Source organism: Calliphora vicina, chromosome 2 (assembly GCF_958450345.1).
Source record: "Calliphora vicina chromosome 2, idCalVici1.1, whole genome shotgun sequence".
NCBI lineage: Eukaryota > Metazoa > Arthropoda > Insecta > Diptera > Calliphoridae > Calliphora > Calliphora vicina.
In genome coordinates this window covers 70,754,685-70,773,472 of record NC_088781.1, presented here as the reverse complement: position 1 = coordinate 70,773,472, position 18,788 = coordinate 70,754,685, and the positions used below count along the sequence as shown (strand labels likewise).

The following is an 18,788-nucleotide window of genomic DNA, read 5'->3' as shown; positions in this document are numbered from 1 at the left end:
ACTATCGTAAGTTATTTCTTCCGCTTTAGATAGAGTTTATAAATGTCGATGAGAATTGAAATCTCGTCTCAATTGATGAATGACTTAATAACACATTTGCGGTATAATATTGTAAAATTGTATATCCCAACTACAAACATAAATACTTACCGCAAATGTAAAAAAAACACAAATTATTGTATATCATTAAACAAATTTTAAAAGAATTTATTAATTTAAATATGATTTCTAGCGAACGCCGACAATTATGATTTATTTAAAATTAAGACACTTAATTCTTAGTAAGAAACTTAAACGTAGATTATGTACTCGTATTTTCAAATCGTTTTAATTATTCTTCTATCTTTTGAACTATTAAGTGGTTGTTAACTAATATTACGTACATATAATAAAATGTATCGATTCTGTAGAAACAGAAAGCTTTTGGATAAAATAATTATCCCATTCGATAATACATGTATGTACATATGTATTTTCATATCTTAGAAAATCTATAGCATGTCTTAATTGTATCGGTTATCCATAACCATAACCTGTTGCTTTTGGTGTAATTACAAACTAAAAATATATTATAAATGTATAGAACATGATTAGAAAACGATTAATAATTTATTAATGTAAAACTGTTTTATGTAGGTAATTTAATGACTCAGTAATCAGTAATTGAATTTGTATTTTAAATATATGATAATAATAATTACAAATAATTATTTCTTTTAATGTTACAATATAATTTTAATAAATATGATATACGATAAGTAAATTTTCCATCCAACGTATTAGAGGCAATGCGTTGCGTGTTGTAGCGAAAAAGTCCATAGCGTAGAACTCAGCGATGATAAATGAGATTTTCAAGATTGTATTAAATTTAATAAGAATGTATACTCTTTTGAACACTATTCTACTAAAAACAAATAACATATTTTTATAATTATTAATTTTCACATGTTTAATTGATTTAAGTAAACGATGACTAATTTTATTTGGATTAAAAAAATTCATTCATTTGAGGTATTCAAACGGTCTGCTATTAGGTCATAATGTCCTATTATGACTTAATAGCAGACCGTTTTAATCCCCAAATGTATTTATTGAAATTGTGATACGACATCAAAGAATAATAACAAGAATTGAAACGCAGTCAAAAAAAAAACCTAAGTCGGTTGTCATAAAAAACTTAACTCTATGAATGTATTGGTAACATTTTTTTATATGTGTCGGTGTTCAAACCACTTTCACATACATGTTTCGGTTCCCAGCAGTTCTAGGAGACAGTACCGAACTAGTGATTTTACCCATCATTTAGGGTGGGAGCTAGTTACTTCAATAGCCACGTGACTAGTCATTTTAACACGGGCATGTCCTAGGCAGGGGGTCAATTGTCTTTTTTTGATTACAATGGGACTGTCTAATAGCTGGTCCAAAGTAGGCAACGCATTGAATTCACAAACTGGTTACATAGCGTCAGTTGTCATACTAGCTTTGTAACTGGTTACTTGATCAGCTACTTGACTAGTTATTTTAACACTGCATGTCCTAAGCAGGGGGTCAATTGACCCTTTTGATTACAATGTGACTATCGGATAGCTGATCGAAGGTAGTCAACGCTTCTGGTGGGTAAAATAAACTGCAGAACAAAAAAAAGGTTGAAGTGACTTCACCATAGGTTACTAAGAGACACTAAAGTGACTATTGACTTCATGCTATATTACATGCGATATCAGTATACTTAAGCAAAAATAAAAATAAACTGTATGAGAATTATATTAACACAATTTGTAAAAAAACCAGTTTGTACGAATTACTCACAAAACATTTAAAGTGACTACACTCTAGATTACTTAGAGACACTTAAGTGACAATTGTCTTCACCCTAGATTACTTGGGATGCATAAATTAACCAATTGTCTTCTCTCTGCACTACAAAGTGCACACACGTGTCTAATGACCAAAATATATAAAATGGAGTCAGCCAACTGATAAGACATTTGTGACAATTACTGTCTTTAAGGGATACATTGACTACTTGCTTAACTGCTGGGTTACTTTAATGGTTTAAATGTATGAAAAAAAATTCAAAAAATATTACGTGTTTGTGAAAGAGTGTGATAGAATTGCAATTTTCAATAAAATGTTTTGATGATATATCTCTCTCTCAAGTGTGTTGAATTCGCATACTACTTATTTGTGAGAAGAGAGGTTGTTGTTGTAGAAAGAGAGAGAGCGTTCCCTTCTTGTTATTCTTTGTACGACATAGAGACGATACACATATTTTTGTTAAACAAAAATAAAACAAATCATATGTCTGATACAACACAGAAATACATAGCCTAACGTGTATGATATTTTTGTATGAGTTAGGTTTTTGACAACAGACTTGGGTTTTTCACAATAGATTTAAAAGAATTTCCCATTAATTGGTCCACAAATTTGTAAAAGCTAGAATAAATTTAAATGTCAGATTTCACAAAGTTTCCACAACAATAAAATATATTTAACTGTAATTTACTACACTGCAACTAAATTTACTAATTTACTACAAGACTAAAAATTAATTAATATTTGCAATTTAAACTATAATTTATTTAAATTATTGAACAATATTTATTAAAGATTAATATTGCCATTATAAAAAAATAATTTATAATTGTTATTAATAGGTGCGGATTAATATGCAATTACATGCTTTCTCTCGTCCAAACACTATGTAGTCTACTTATTTATCCAAATCAAAAATTTTCTGTAAAAGGCATATTTTGTTATATTTTACATAAATTTGTAATCGATTTGTAAGAACAAAAATTTGTCCATATTGTGCCATCGATTTTTCGATAGCTTTTGGCATGAGGAAAAAAGTTCCACAACTACAAATTTAAATTTTTGACTTTTCTCAACTTTTATTTTTAAGTTTTTTTTTTTTTAGTAGGTAATAAAAAAAACGGCTGATTTAATTTTTTTTAACATTGCCTTTCCAAAGTGAAATTGTACGCTAAAAACGATGTCGATAGCAGTTTTTCCAAAAAAAAATGTTTTTCTTGCGGTTTTTACGAGTTTCAAAATTACAATTTTTTTCTTCAAAAAACTGATATTAACATCGACTTTAACGTGCGAATTTCTTTATAAATGAGCTATCTGATACGGGAGAAAATACATAAAAATTGGTTTGGAGCCTTAAAAATAATAAAAAATAGTAAAAAATCGACAATTTTAAAAAAACATTTTTTTAAAATTATATCGCCATCTTTTAAGCGTACAATTTTAAATTGGATAGGATATATTAAAAAAAACTTAAAAATTAAAGCGTAAAAATTGTTTATTACCTACTAAAAAACTTTGAAAATAAAAGTTCGGAAAAAGCCTTGAAAATAATTTATTCGATATGTCGTAGTGGAACTTTTTTTTCTCATGCCAAAAGCTATCGAAAAATTGATGGCACAATATAGAGAAATTTTTGTCCTACAAATCGGCCCACAAATTCACGTAGACAGCAACAAAAAGTGTATATGTTTCGTCGATGTCGATAACTATTGACAGCATTTTGTACTGTAACGGGCCTTATAAAATTACAATATTCTCTCAATTGTTATCGACATCGACGAAACATTATTTGACACCTCTCGATTATTTCCTCTGGGCCACTTGAAATCACAAATTTATGCTGATGAACCAGCAACAATTGACGTCTTGGAGGCGTTGGACGTTGTTCGTGTTACGGCAAGAAATGCTCGAAAAAGTGGCCCTAAATTGGAAGTTCTAAATGTGGCAATATCCCCCAAATAAATTTCAAATGTTAATCCTGAATAATTTTTTTTTTACAATTTCATTGCATATTTTTTTTATTTTTATATATATCATAGTAAGGGTATTCATTTAAAAAAAAACGAAAATTACACTCTGATTTTTTTTACACTTTTACACAACAAAATTCCACAAAAAAAATACAACTTTTTTGGATTGTTGTGTAAAAGTGTAAAAAAATCAGAGTGTAATTTTTAATTTACAGTATACTGTAAATTATATATATAAAGTAAAATTTATTGGTGAAAAACTTTTTTTGAGTGAAAACTAAATTTTTAATACAACATTGTTTGACGAAAATTGTTTTTGTGTGAAAATAGACAATCGCGTTCATTTGATACACATATTGTCTATATAGTAGGGTATTCATTCGACTAATGATCGTTCGATTAATCGAATAATTTCTTACGAATAATTATTCGAACAATTTAAAAATGGCCATTTTCGAATAACGAATAATTCGAACAATTTTATGTAGAATAATCGAATAAAACGAATAAATGTTCATATATATTTAAATTTATTAAATTGCTTACAATTTTTCATCATTTCAAATTTAAATAAGTAACAATGACTCACAAAAATTGTATTGTTTCTGAAATTTGACAAATAACTAAAGACAAAGGGACTTTCGATCACTGTAGATGAGTGTTCCGATAGCTCCTTCTATAAATATATAAATATTACTGCAAGAAGTTACATTTCTAAAAACAAATCTTTTAAAATTTTTAACTTAGGACTTGAACCAATGAAAATAAAAGTTACGCAATAAAATATTTGTTATTTAGCTGGCGAAATAATAGAAGAATCGAAATTAATAATCAAAATTTTAACTTAGATTAAAGTGGAGTTGAATGTGATGGAGAATCTGATTTTGAAACGGTCGTCGAAAGTGACATTGAGGATGATATTTATAATGATTACATTGAAATAGATGAAGGCCATTATCTTAAAATATATGTATATAAGTGAAGTTATTAACCGCGTACGTAAGTGTTGCAAAATATTTAATAAATCGAATGATAAACACAAATATTGCAAACTAACGTTTTGTTTCAAGAAAAGCATGGAGTTCGTCTTATACATGATTTTGAACATCTTTGTCTAACATGGTAATAAACTTTTTGCGTATTTGTAGATACGTCAATCATGCACTGCCTGACTTCAAATTAGCCACGTTCACTGACAATGATATCAAACTTTGGACAGATTCCCTTTATTGTATAATTCCCCAAAACCTCTTTATTAAGCAAAGATTCGGCAACGTTGATAGAGCTTGATGTATAATACAATTTGTTATAAATAATTTAGAAATAGTGAATAATTAATTTACTAAAGAATTAGTTAATCAATTTAAAACCCGAATTAATGAACGACATAAAAAAGTTCTTAATACATTTATATTGTAGTTATTTGAATTCAGGATCATGTCCAACAAGCTCAAATTTTTTAAAGCATAGCTCCAAAGCGGAAACTAAAGGGTTTGCTAGTCAATTGTTTTGTAGATTGTTCGGGAGTTAATCTGATCAGAAAATTTCTGTTGAAAATTTATTGATGGACTTTGTTTTCGAATGTTTTGTAACATTATCAATACTTGAATTGTTAACTTTAACGTAATTTTTTTTTTCTTTAACAATCAAATATTAAAAAACCGACATCAAAACTTCATTATTTACTTCTTTAAAAAAATTTAAATTATTCGAATAATTCGATTAATTTTAAACGTGTGATCGAATTATTCGAACAAGTTAAAATCTCTTATTCGAATTATTCGTTTTATTCGAACAAGAGAAAAATCGAATAATTCGAATACCCTACTATATAGACAACTTTTATTTTGGTTTTTTTGCAAAGGTTTATTACTTTACTTTTATCTTTAATATTAATATAAACAAAAATTAAAATTCATTATTTTTAAAAAATCATTATTAAGAAAAAACAAGTAAGAAAGTATGATCTTGAATATACGCGATTAAATAAAAGTTTTATTTAATATAATATAAAAAACGTGTTGAACAAAAGTTTTTAAACGAATGAAAAACTATTGGATTAGAAAAGATATTGTACACAATATTTTTATATGCAAACTAAAATATTCATGTTGCTATATAAAGTGTTTTTACAATAAGGTTTATTTCCAACATTATTGACCGATCACCATGAAATTAGGTCGTGTGATTTATGGCTATATGAAAGTTATTTATGGTGAATTTTGTTTTTTTCGAAGCGGGTATATATGGAAGCTATGACTAATTATGGACCGATCGTAACAAAATTTGGTGACATAAATTTCGTATATATAAAACTTATTTGGAGCGAAATTTGTGGAGATATATATATAAATTAAACATTTATGACCGATAAAGTCCAATTTTGGAAGGACATTTGTATTGGGGCTAGGTGAAATAATGGACCGATTTCGGCACAAGGACCAATAGGCTTGGTCCTTGTGCCGAAAAAATATATGTACCAAATTTGATCGAAATATCTTCAAAATAGCGACCTGTACTTTGCGCACAAGGTTTACATGGACAGCCAGTCAACCATCCAGACGGACGGACAGACATCGTTTAATCGACTCTGAAAGTGATTCTAAGTCGATCGGTATACTTTAACCCTAGCTCTGGCACTATTTAAATATGTAAATATCTGAATTTTAAAATAGCTTGTGTACTTTTGGTCCTGGTCCTTTGGTTTGGAGTCAGTGACTAATTTTTTACGTTCTTCGTGCTTATATAAAAAATCCCGAATAAAGTAAATTAACCGTTATTTTTAGCGATTTTGTTGCTTTTTCTTCATTCTCAGCCACTATTTACATATCGTCACCTAAAATGCAAAATAACATAACATCACTTTTCATAAGTTTATAAGAGAAGCAAAAAACGATATAAAATGAAAACTACTTGAGATATTGAAACAAAATTTTCAAATCTGAATTACAATGACACTAGAAATATATTTTATAAAAAAAAACTAATTTTTTCAAAGCACACTTTAAGATATGTATGTGGCTTACGTTTTTTTTTTGAATTGTTGTTTTCTGAAACAAAAAAACGTATCATCAATATACATTTTTATGAAAAAATAAAAACTTAAATAAAAATATTTTTTTTTATTTTAAATAAAAGCAGTTAATATATACATTTTTAAATTTTTATGTGTTTTTATTTTAATTACTAACAACTACTTTTTTAAACTAATCTTAAATTTTCATAAAGACTGCAAAAAAATAAATTCAATTGCAACAAATTTATTAAAAAAAAATAGGAAACTAAATTAAGGTAAAAACAATTTATTAATTAATTACTCAAAGCGTATACTTTATTTTGTTTAAGAAAATCACGTATTTGATGATAATTTAGTTTCAATTTTGGTTATAACTTTGATATTTTTGATAGTTAAAGTTTAAAATTTTGCACACATATATAATACAATGTAGTGAATCGTAATCAATAATAAAATCAATTTCGAATTTTTTCGAATTTAGCCCTTTTTGGGCTAAATTTAGCCACAAAAAAATTAATATAGCCTTTTTTTGGGCTTTTTTTATTTTCATTTAGCCATTTTTATGACTAAATCAAAACTTATATATTTACTCTAATGATCTGAAATTTTTGCTGTTGAAAATTAGTAAAATCAGTTCAAAAAAAAATTAACTAAAAATGTTGAACCAGTAAACAAATTAAGCACATACAAATTGTTAAAAAAATGCCATAACTAATATAGAGAAAATGGACGTTATTCGAATAAAAATTGTTAATAAATATGTTAATGTGTTACGCGCGGGTCCGGGCGTTTATAAAATCATATATAGGGTTAAAGAGAATACTTTTAACTTTATCTGGGCGATGTATTGACGTAAATATAGTACTTTAACAAATATTTTATAACACATGCCATGTAGTATACCGTTTTCAAAGACTACAATCCAACCAATTTAGAAAGAAAAATTCAGTTCATTATCGATAATAATTTAGCTATGATCATTTTTATCTGATCAAATATAGAAAATTAACTTTTTTCCAAATTTAAATTAAATAATTATGTTTACATATTTTGGCTACCTTAGTTTTGATATGTTTACTAACTAATGGCAAAATTTATGTTTTTGCCAATGAAAATCAATTCTGTCCGGCGAAGTGTATAATTTTTAGAATATTTTTTTTCTGCGTGAGAGGCAAATATGCCATATATTCACTTATCAAAATATTCTCCACCGAAGTTATCACAAAGGATTACTTTATACATAATTTGTCTTTCATATAAAAAAATTTGACTATGAGCATTTTGCAGGCCATGTGATAAATACGAGGCTTTAAAAACATCGGCATATGATATACGTGTGGCCCCATATTACGTTATTTTAAAGTTAAAGATCAACATACAGGAATAAAAATTCTTATTTTCTTGCATTTGAACATGTGTTATATTCATACATTTTTGTTTGTCTATTCGGAATAGCCAAATGTAACATTCTAAGTGGTTTTTTGTGTCAAATATATGTATTTTTTTAATTAAAAATATTAGCCTTTTTTAGCCACTTTTTAGTAATTTTTTTTAGCCTTTTTTTCTAAGTATTTAGCCCTTTTTGTTCACCATGAATTGGCAACAGTGATTTTAGGTGACGATATGTAAATATTTTTATTTTGTGTGCTTTATTTTTCATATAATTCAATTAATTTTATTACATTTAATTGTTTCTATTACTGAGCTATGTGGTCTTGCCCTACTTATACTCTAAGAGCCATCTTGATCGTTCCTCGGCTTGCGAATATATGACGTTTCAGGCTTAGATATATGAAAACCTCATTTGGGTTGCTTAATGTTTGGGAGGGAGATTGAGGATAATTGTTATGTCGGATAGCCAGAGAGCAACTGAGGACTTATCTTCTCCTGATATAAAGTCTCGAGTATCGTCATTTACTCTATAACATCTCTAAAAGGTACTCGTTGACATTATGATGGCTACTTAGTCACCATACTCTGTCACCGTTCCTGAGAATGCTATAGGGAGGATCCAACCTGCAAGCATGCAGGTCGCCTTGAACTCCCCTTTAACGACCATTGTCGTAACTGCAATTATAGGGAAAAAGAGGAAACGATTTTCCACCTTCTCTGCGATCCCCATTTCTGAGTGTCAAAATGCACAGATTTCTGGGCAACTACATATTAGTCAACCTTAGTAGGTATCTGGGTCTAGACTTAATGACCTATTGGGTCTAAAATTTCAACATTTTAGCATACATTACGATGTAAATGATACTACTTCTGACGAGTGGTGTGGTCTTTTCAAAACGCGGTCCTTTCGACTCTACTTGATTGTTCGCGAGCAGGGAACTAGCACGTAAACCAACCAATCATATATCTGAGGATGTACATTGGGATTCCCTTATGTTAGGGTAGTGCTGAGTGAAGTACATCGGAGGAGCTTTTGATGTCAGATCTCCCAATAAACAGAATAATTGACTTCATAAGCAGCCTAGGCCTATTGTGGTGATGTTATGGACAGCTTTACCAGTATCCCTAACGGTTTTTGAATATCCTGAGTATGAATATATAAGAAATTACACATATGTATTTACAAATTTAAATAGTGCCAGAATTCGTAGAAAATTATTGGTGCCAGAGCTAGGGTTAAGGTGGGCGTTTTGGGCGTTACAAACATCTGCACAAAAGCGTTATACCCTCCCCACTATGGTGGTGTAGGGTATAATGTTGTGGGATCGATGTCTCGTTGTGGGTAAAAAACTCAAAAGCAATATTTCCTTTAAATAAATTATAGTCCACGTGCGAAATATGCATATTTATGCACTGTTCACAAAAAAAATGTTTTTTTTTTTTTTAAATTGTAATATATGCAAAAGCTTACTTTTCAAGCTTTTTGTTTGAAAAACTTGCCCTGTTAATAATGTATTTATAATGAAGAATGATGGTCTCTTGATCATGAATCATTTCATTTTTGTTTTTTCATGAATTTTACCATTGATAAGTATGTATAGTGTGTAATAAATATGTATTTATATGAAAAAATATACTTATGTAGAGTGTAGTTAGTGTAGGCTGCTGATAACGATAACTGCTTATTGAAACAAATTTTTTATTTCATTGGTTACATTACATAGTATTTCGAAGGCGATGACAATATTTATTTCATACCAAGTGAAAGTAAATCAGTATCAGGTGGGTGTCTTTCCCAGAAGAAATTTTTAATTAATTACACAATAATAAACAATGTTATATTTTAACCATTATGTTATGTTTCATATTAAAAAAAAACGCTATACCAATTAACTTTTTGTTATTATAATAGCTTAATAACATTGGTCATGAATATCCAAAAAGTCACGTCATATTTGCTTTTCAATCAACACTTTTAAAAACAAAATGTGATGTAAAAAAACGCTATTATTCCAAATAAATTTTAATTCATTATTTTATATAGAAATCTATTAGAATAGGATCGATCGAGTTCTCTTATTTCTGCAAAAAGAATCGGCTAAATTAAAATAGATTTAATACTAGATACATACAATTTAGATATCATAATCATTTATTTATTTAAAATAAATCCTACAATCATATTGTTTTTTCATGTACATATACATATTAATTTAATATACATACATATATTTCAATAAAATACCTAAACATATGAATTTGAGAACAATACTATATGGAATAATCAATAGAAACACCAGATATCAGATTATTTGTACAAACCGAAATCATCAATGGTAATTTTCAATTATCATTGATATTTTAATTACTTTTTTTTTTGTAAATTTTCGTAGTTTGGAGTATGTAATTCCAATGAAACAAAATTTGCTAAAATTATAATGGTGAATCTTTCTTACAGTAAGACGTCAAAATAAAAAACATTTCAACAAGAAATTATGTCAAATATTAGTAATGCTTTGATATTTTTGGTTACCATTGACGATAAAACAATTATTTTAGCATTAAACAAATTACTTTTATTTTGCTTTAACCTCTATATATGAATTATAAAAAACATTTATTGGAGTAAATATAACTTTTTCATTAAAAAATACTAAGTTTTTGATCAAACATTTTTATATTTTTTTTTATAAAATATTATATAATTTTAAATAAAATAGAATAATGTTTATACAGTTATACGGGCTCTATTAAAAGTTACACCAATTCAATTTGGCAACATGTAAAACAAAATAATTTATTTTTTTTTTAACAAAAAAGATTTCATAAAAGCTCAAAGTAGTTAACAAATTATAACAAATCTTTATTTATTCACTTTTATAAAACAACACGTTTAATCTACACAACTTATACAGCTCACTCTACGGCACACAGTGGGGGATCTGAAAAAAAGTGGAAATAAATCTGTAATTTCTAAACGAATAGCCCGATTTTAATAAAATTTCCCATGGCCATAGAGAAGGTGTTTATAAAATTAAGTTTCGAATTTGGGCTTATAACACCAAGGCGGGGCCGAGCCACAATGTCCCAAAGTGGGGCATCTCGGGTATAACAAAAATTAAAAATGATGACAAATTTTTGTTTGCGATCCGATTTGAAAGATTTTTATATATATGGAATCTACTAGATCTAAAAAAAACATTGCTTTAGCCATATATTATCTCTTATAGTTTACGAGTTATTCGCATTTGAAAAGTAAAATTTTATTTTATTTACCTACCTCGGTCTGGTTTTTTGCTAATAACGGATCCAATTCTTTCCCGATTTTCTTGAAATATAATTTTTTGAATTAATAAGACATGTAGACTATTATTAGTAGGAAAGAATTGTTTAAAAACCTCAACTGAGTCAAAAGTTATATGCATTCAAATTTAAAAAAAATAAAAAAGTCGTTTTTTCTCCATTTTTTCGAAAAAAGAAAAATATAAATAGTGTATTTATTTTTTCTGAAAGACAACATTTCGGGAAATATTATAAAAGCAAAATAATATCGTATTATTGCGTGGTCCAGAGCCTTCCGAAGTAGACCTATTTTTCAAATCAAATCGCATAGCTGCTTTCAAAAAATTAAGACCTGTTTTGTATGTCCCAATATGTTCTTCAATATTGTGCAAAGGGATTTCATAGCCCCGAGCTTAATGCCTTCAATAAATCTAAGAAATCCCAATTTTGGGATTTTTGGAAAGATATTTGGGAATTGTGGGATTCTCATTAACAATTCACAAATTTCTTTTTCACTTTTGGATTTGGATCGAAAGTTTCTATATAATTGTAAAATTAAAAACGATTCATAAACAAAACTTTTATTGCATTTTAAAAATTAAAATTTTCAAAAAAATCAGCTATAATATTTTATTCCCATATTTTTGAAAAAAGTCTTCTATAATTTTTTTAATTTTTACAAAAAGATATTTGTGACAATTCCCAAAAATCTTTCCAAAAATCCCAAAATTGGGATTTTTTAGATTTTTTAAATGAGTAAAAATATTTTTCTTTTAAAATGTGGGCCTTAAATGGGAGCTATGACCAATTATGGACCGATCACCATAAAATTAGGTCGTGTTTTATGTTGAATTTTGTGTATATACAACCATTTTTAAGTGATTTAAGCACGTTAAAGTGATTTACGGAAGCGAGTCTATATGGGAGCTATGACTAATTATGGACCGATCGTAACAAAATTTGGTGACATGAATTTTTTATATATAAAACTTATTTGGAGCGAAATTTGTGTAGATACATATATAAATTAAACATTTATGACCGATAAAGTCCAATTTCGAGAGGACATTTGTATGGGGGCTAGGTGAAATAATGGACCGATTTCAGCCATTTTCAAATGGGTCGAAAAAATTATATGTACCAAATTTTATCGAAATATCTTCAACATTGCGACCTGTACTCTGCGCACAAGGTTTACATGGACAACCAGCCAGACGGACGGACGGACATCGTTTAATCGAAAGAAAATAAGTCGATCGGTATACTTTAAGGTGGGTGTTAGACCAATATTTTTGGGCGTTACACACATCTGCACAAACGCATAATACCCTCCCCACTATGGTGGTGTAGGGTATAAATAGGTCTACTTCGGAAGGCTCTGCACGACGTAATAATACGAATTTTTATATTATTTTGCTTTTATAATATTTCCCGAATTGTTGTCTTTCAGAAAAATATAAATACACTATTTATCTTTTTCTTATTTTCTGTATAATTTAAAATTAATGTAAGTACTTTTTTCGAAAAAAAACGACTTTTTTATTTTTTTTTAAGTTTGAATGCACATAACTTTTGACTCAGTAGATGTTTTTAAACAATTCTTAATTCAAAAAATTATATTTCAAGAAAATCGGGAAAGAATTGGATCCGTTATTAGCAAAAAACCAGACCAAGGTAGGTAAATAAAATAAAATTTTACTTTTCAAATGCGAATAACTCGTAAACTATAAGAGATAATATATGGCTAAAGCAATGTTTTTTGTAGATCTCGTCTAAAAGATTTCATATATATAAAAATCTTTCAAATCGGATCGCAAACAAAAATTTGGCATAATTTTTAATATACCCGAGGTGCCCAAATTCAAAACTTATCAACACCTCCTCTATAGCCACGGGAAATTTTATTGAAATCGGGCAATTCGTTTAGAAGTTACAGATTTATTTCCACTTTTTTTCAGATCCCCCACTGTGCGGCAGTTAATTAATTAATCTTTACTTAACGATGCTTTCAATTAGACTGACTGATTGATGTTCTCGCGGCCACCTTATATACATTGCATTACCATCCAGATGTTTCCAGCACCATCTATATGTGCTTCTTGAAAGTTCTACATAATTCTACAATGATCAACTCAACGCTTTTATTTAATGTTGTAATATTCCACTGCTATGTTAATAATGTCCACAAGTAATGTTAACTGTCTGCTAATCGGCCGGTAAACAATATTCTCCACAATCAGAAATCTCCAGAAATAGAAATGTTGAGAAACATGATGAAATTTACATTTACAGTATTGTTTAATTTAAAAAAAAAATCTATAAATGGCTTTACTTATTACTTGTTAGTCAGATTGGGAAAATAAAAATTAAGATTAGAATTTATGTCAGTAATATTTATTAAAGAGTAGTTTAACTGTGAGTATTAAGCTACGTATACAAGGTTGTCCGATTGTCCGACGTATGGGTGTTAACCATTTATTGAACATTTTCTGACAATATTGTAGGAATGTGTTCGTGTGTTCGTAAATGCAGTAAATTTGTGCATCAATGATGCCACGACCTGCAAACTTTTGCAACATATAACTTAATGATGCATTGGTTGCACAAATTTGCAGCATCACTGCCAACAATTTGCATTAAAAAACGTTTGACGTAAAGCAATAATCGCAAATATGCTTTTTCGAACGCTAAAATTTTAATTTGCTGCAGTGATGCAATCATACTGACGATATACTTCAATTTGTTGGCGTTTTGCGATAGATCTTCTAAAACGGACACCTTTCCAATCAGATCACTTTTGTCTCGGCTTGTATTTTTTGAATATAGTCTATCGATATGCTTCTGAAAGAAAGATTTTTGACACATTTAAGAAAAATTTCAGATTTGTCTAAAAGTTTCTATAAAAAAATGGATCCAAATGTTTTTTGTATTTCTCAGTGGCAAAACATAAACTAAATACAAAACAAATTGTGTTTAAAAATTTTAAATAAAATATAATATTTTTTATAATAATTTTGAGAAAATATCAGAAAAATACTTACATTTTTATTTAAAATTTTTTTTAAGCGAAATTCCCAATTTTATTGATAAATTCACTGAAATTTATTGTTGGGGGATAAGCTAGTTCCTATGCGCATTTCGGGAAACTTTTTCCCAAAAGGCTTTAGAAAAACTAAAGATATTATACAAATAAAACCATAGTGTGATTGAGAATTACAGACACTCAAGCTTTATTTGTAAAATCAAAGCTTAAACAAAACACCAACAATAAAAAGTGATTTTGTCTTTTCTGACATTTCCTTACTATTTATTTATTATTTTACTTCTTTGTTTTGTTTTGCCCCATTTATTTGTTTTCGATAAGAGATTACCAATCGAGTAGATACGTTTCGATAACGATTGCGTGATTCACGTTAACTACACAGAAAAAAGAAATTCATAATTGGAATGAATTTTGTAATAAATATTATTAATCGAACTTGACTTTTTTTCCCAAACTTTTTTCATTCAGTTTAAGAACATGTTCATAAATATTATAAAATTGTTCATGACGGAAATTTTTGCTTTTTTTTCATAAATTTAATAATATTTTATAATAAATTGCATTATAATTGGATTATCTAATGAATTAATGTAAAAATATTTGTTTAGTAGCCATATATTGGCCAATATTTTAAGATGAATCAACAATATCTGAAACTTAAAAAATATCATTGAACATAATAAAATATCCATAAACATTAAGCATATCATCCCCTTAAAAAAATTTAATCAATTTCGCGCATATTTGCTCATTTTGTGGCTGAAAATCATAAAAATAAATAAAATATTTTCCAAGGAAAATTTCAAACATTTTTCAAAAACAAAAAAATATAAATGAAAATGAAATTATATTTTTCAAGCCTTCTAGATTTAATTTTAAAACATAAAATATGAAAAAATCTTAATATTTAAGAAATTATTTATAAATGTTATGAATTGAAATCAATGAAATCAAATCATACTATTTATGTTGAAACTTTTTTCTGTGTACATTTCGATGACGAAGTACTCGATTTTGAATGCAGTATTTAAAAAAAGTGTTTTTAAATTTGATTTAATATATGTAGGTACTTGGTCCCGTTGGGTTTGATAAAAATCAATTCTATTATTATATAATAGTAAATATTTTAATTATATTTGGTGATTCTATAGTTTCCTCCATAACTGTATGTAAAAACCAATTCAATAGTTGTTCAATATGTAACATATGTATACTATATTATAAACCTACATAAAGACATGCATACATATCTACATTTATTTTGTATTTCTCCATTATCCGATCGAAATAAATTGAATTGTACAACGAGTTCATGATTACTAGCATACATACAAACATACTACATATGTATCTACTCCTCGTACTCGTATGTGTAAAATTACATTTCATTAGCTTTTTTTAATTCCCATGTTCTGTTTTCTATTTCCTATTTCTTGTAAATGTTTTCAATTTCCAAAAAAAATAAATTATTTTGTTTCTAATTGATGATGATGATGATGAAATTTATACTTGTTTATATGTAATACTTTTACAGGATTTTTTGGCAAAATTTCTGAGATGGATATTAAAATCATAATAACTGCAATCGTATTTGTGACAATCGCTTCCGTAACGTTGTGCGTAATTAGTTATTTTGTCATTAAATATACACCCACGTAAATAAGTAAATTTATTTATTAATCGCTACACACAAACAAGTAAGCAGAATCAATATAATCGTATGCTAAAAAATAAAACTACACACAATCGCATCGCATTATTAATTTATTTACAAGACTTGCGTCGCACAGTGTTCTTTTTTTTTTTCTTCTCAGATGAGTGATCAACAATTTGTTAAGCCATATAAATTGATGGTTGAATATTTTTAATATGAATTGATTTTAATGTGAACGATTCTGAATTTTCCAGATTTGATCAATCTGTTTTGGTTGGGAAGAAATTCATTTGGCTTAAAATCGATTAAATTAAAAATATATATATTTCCAATTATAATGACGAACTGTTTTCAAACGATAAGATTTTTTAGATTCATGTTTATTTTTAACGAATTATTTTTAGAATTGGTGCCCTCCTATTACCTAACGAGGGAAGATATCAAAGAAAATGTAAAAAAATTAGTCGAGTGTATTGCAGATTTGTTCACAACCACTAAATTTATTTAGTTATAGTGAAAATAATAACACTATCTCTAAAGTTTTTAATAATAGTGAAGAAATGTTTCACTATCACTAATGGCTGCTTTTGACGATAATACTTTACGTACCACATTCTGAGAACTCCTGCAGATGTCGTTAAAACCTAACCCAAGTCTTCTAGCATTAGTGCCGAATTTATAGTGCCTGGTGATCGAGATCATCTTGTTTTTCAGTTGTGAGTGTCACTAGAGATAGGCAATATCCTTATAAGTACGACACGCTATCCCAGAGATTATACCATATTCTGTTATTTCTAAACCAGTTAGCTGCCAGTTAGGATCACAAATGATCACATTCCAGATTTAATGACTATGGCTTTTCTTCAGACACACATTACTCATATTCTTACAAGATAAAAAATGTTTGATTATTTTATACAGAACCTAAAAATTACACTGTGCGTCGTACTGTTAACTAACCAGTCGCTGGATGAGGCAAACAATTAAAAAAAAAACCTAATACGAAATGTATATAACAATAAACTTAATAATATTTCATAGACATTAAGATATACACATAATTGTACATCCATATTAATTGTATAATCGCAAAATAATGCAAAAATAAAATTAATTTTGAAAATCATATTATCGTTAGGAAATGAAATGTGATATTAACAAAATTGTAACAACCCTCCTGACCACAACATTCAAAATACTATCACTATTGAACTTTTTGCAAATGATTCTTGTACAAAACATTCGAGCATAACGATAGAAACGAATTGAAAAAATGTCACCTTTTATTGTAGGTTCGTAATTGATATCAATAATAAATTTTTAAGTCGAACACAACCGAATACTTATTCGAAGAAAAAAACTCGATTTCTTTTTGAGATTCAATTATTCGATATCGAATGAAATGTATACAAAATCGATAACGAACGAGTTTTTACTCGAACGCTAATCAGAGTGCGAGAATTTGCCACCAGGTTTTATTTCAACTAATGTTAATGCCAAAATATGTGATTGTGATTGCAATTTTGGTCTTATAAATATTTCGGGGAGTGTATTAATTCTCTCTGACATTTTTGTTCAAGAATTTATCGGTTTATCCATGATACAATAATTCTAGAAGGTAGAATCATTAGGGAGAGTTTTCAATATTTAACCCTATAACGTCAAACTATGATTTTAATTTTTCACTTTTTTATTTAATACATTTAACATGTTTATTTTGAAACGGACACAAATTTATTTCACGTAATATTAATTTCTTTAACAATTTCCAAAAATTTTCAACAAAACTGGAATTTTTTTTTTTTCATTTCATTTTGAGTTTTTCATATTTTCTTTTGTTTGACGTTACAGATTATTTTCCAACGTGTGGTCAGGCGGAAATCAATAAAAAAAAACTTATGTATTGTTACAGTTTAATGAATATTTATTAAATTAATAATTTCAAATATACATACTGGAGTATCACTAATAATTAAAACAAATATCAAGAAATAATTAACAAAAAGTAAAGGAAAACGTAAAATTAAACAAGATCTGAATCTTTAAAAGAAACATTATTAGAATACGACGCATTATCCATTTTTATTGATATCTATGTATGAATATGAGTTCGGTAAAAATTACATACTTATTTATTTGTATTTGTATGAATAAATTTTTCCATTTAGAATAAAAAATATTCTTTTTATAAAATTTTGAGCCGTTGGATGGCAAACGTTTTTAAATCCTACGGTCAGTTTTTCAGCTTTCAAATTTTCACTAAAAATCTGGTGCCTTTAGCAGTTTTACCCCAAAAATGTGAAGATTAACTAGAATGTGTTTGAAACTGTTGTTTGTTTTAAAATCTACGGAAATTGAGCACTTAATTGATTACCATTTGTTATTCGGTGTATGGCTTAACAATGTGGGATTTACAATAAATGCCGTCATTTTGAAGGCTACATATGTATGTCATTAATTCTCACTTAGTTATTGAAAATTATAGTGTAAACAACAATTTTTTTTGCTTCGAAAATGTCGAATTTGGTGCCAACAAAGCCAATAGCTCAGCAAAGCTTATGTTGAATGTGTTCCATCGGTTTCAACGAGATGGTTTGTTCGGTTTAGAAGTGA

The 18,788-nt window shown here is 27.9% G+C and overlaps 1 protein-coding gene across 3 annotated transcripts in view; it reads left to right on the top strand.

The window, feature by feature from the left end:
* TTLL4A (Tubulin tyrosine ligase-like 4A) overlaps positions 1-18,788 on the top strand; it is a 78,660-nt gene that overhangs the window by 35,462 nt on the left and 24,410 nt on the right. The window lies entirely within an intron of this gene.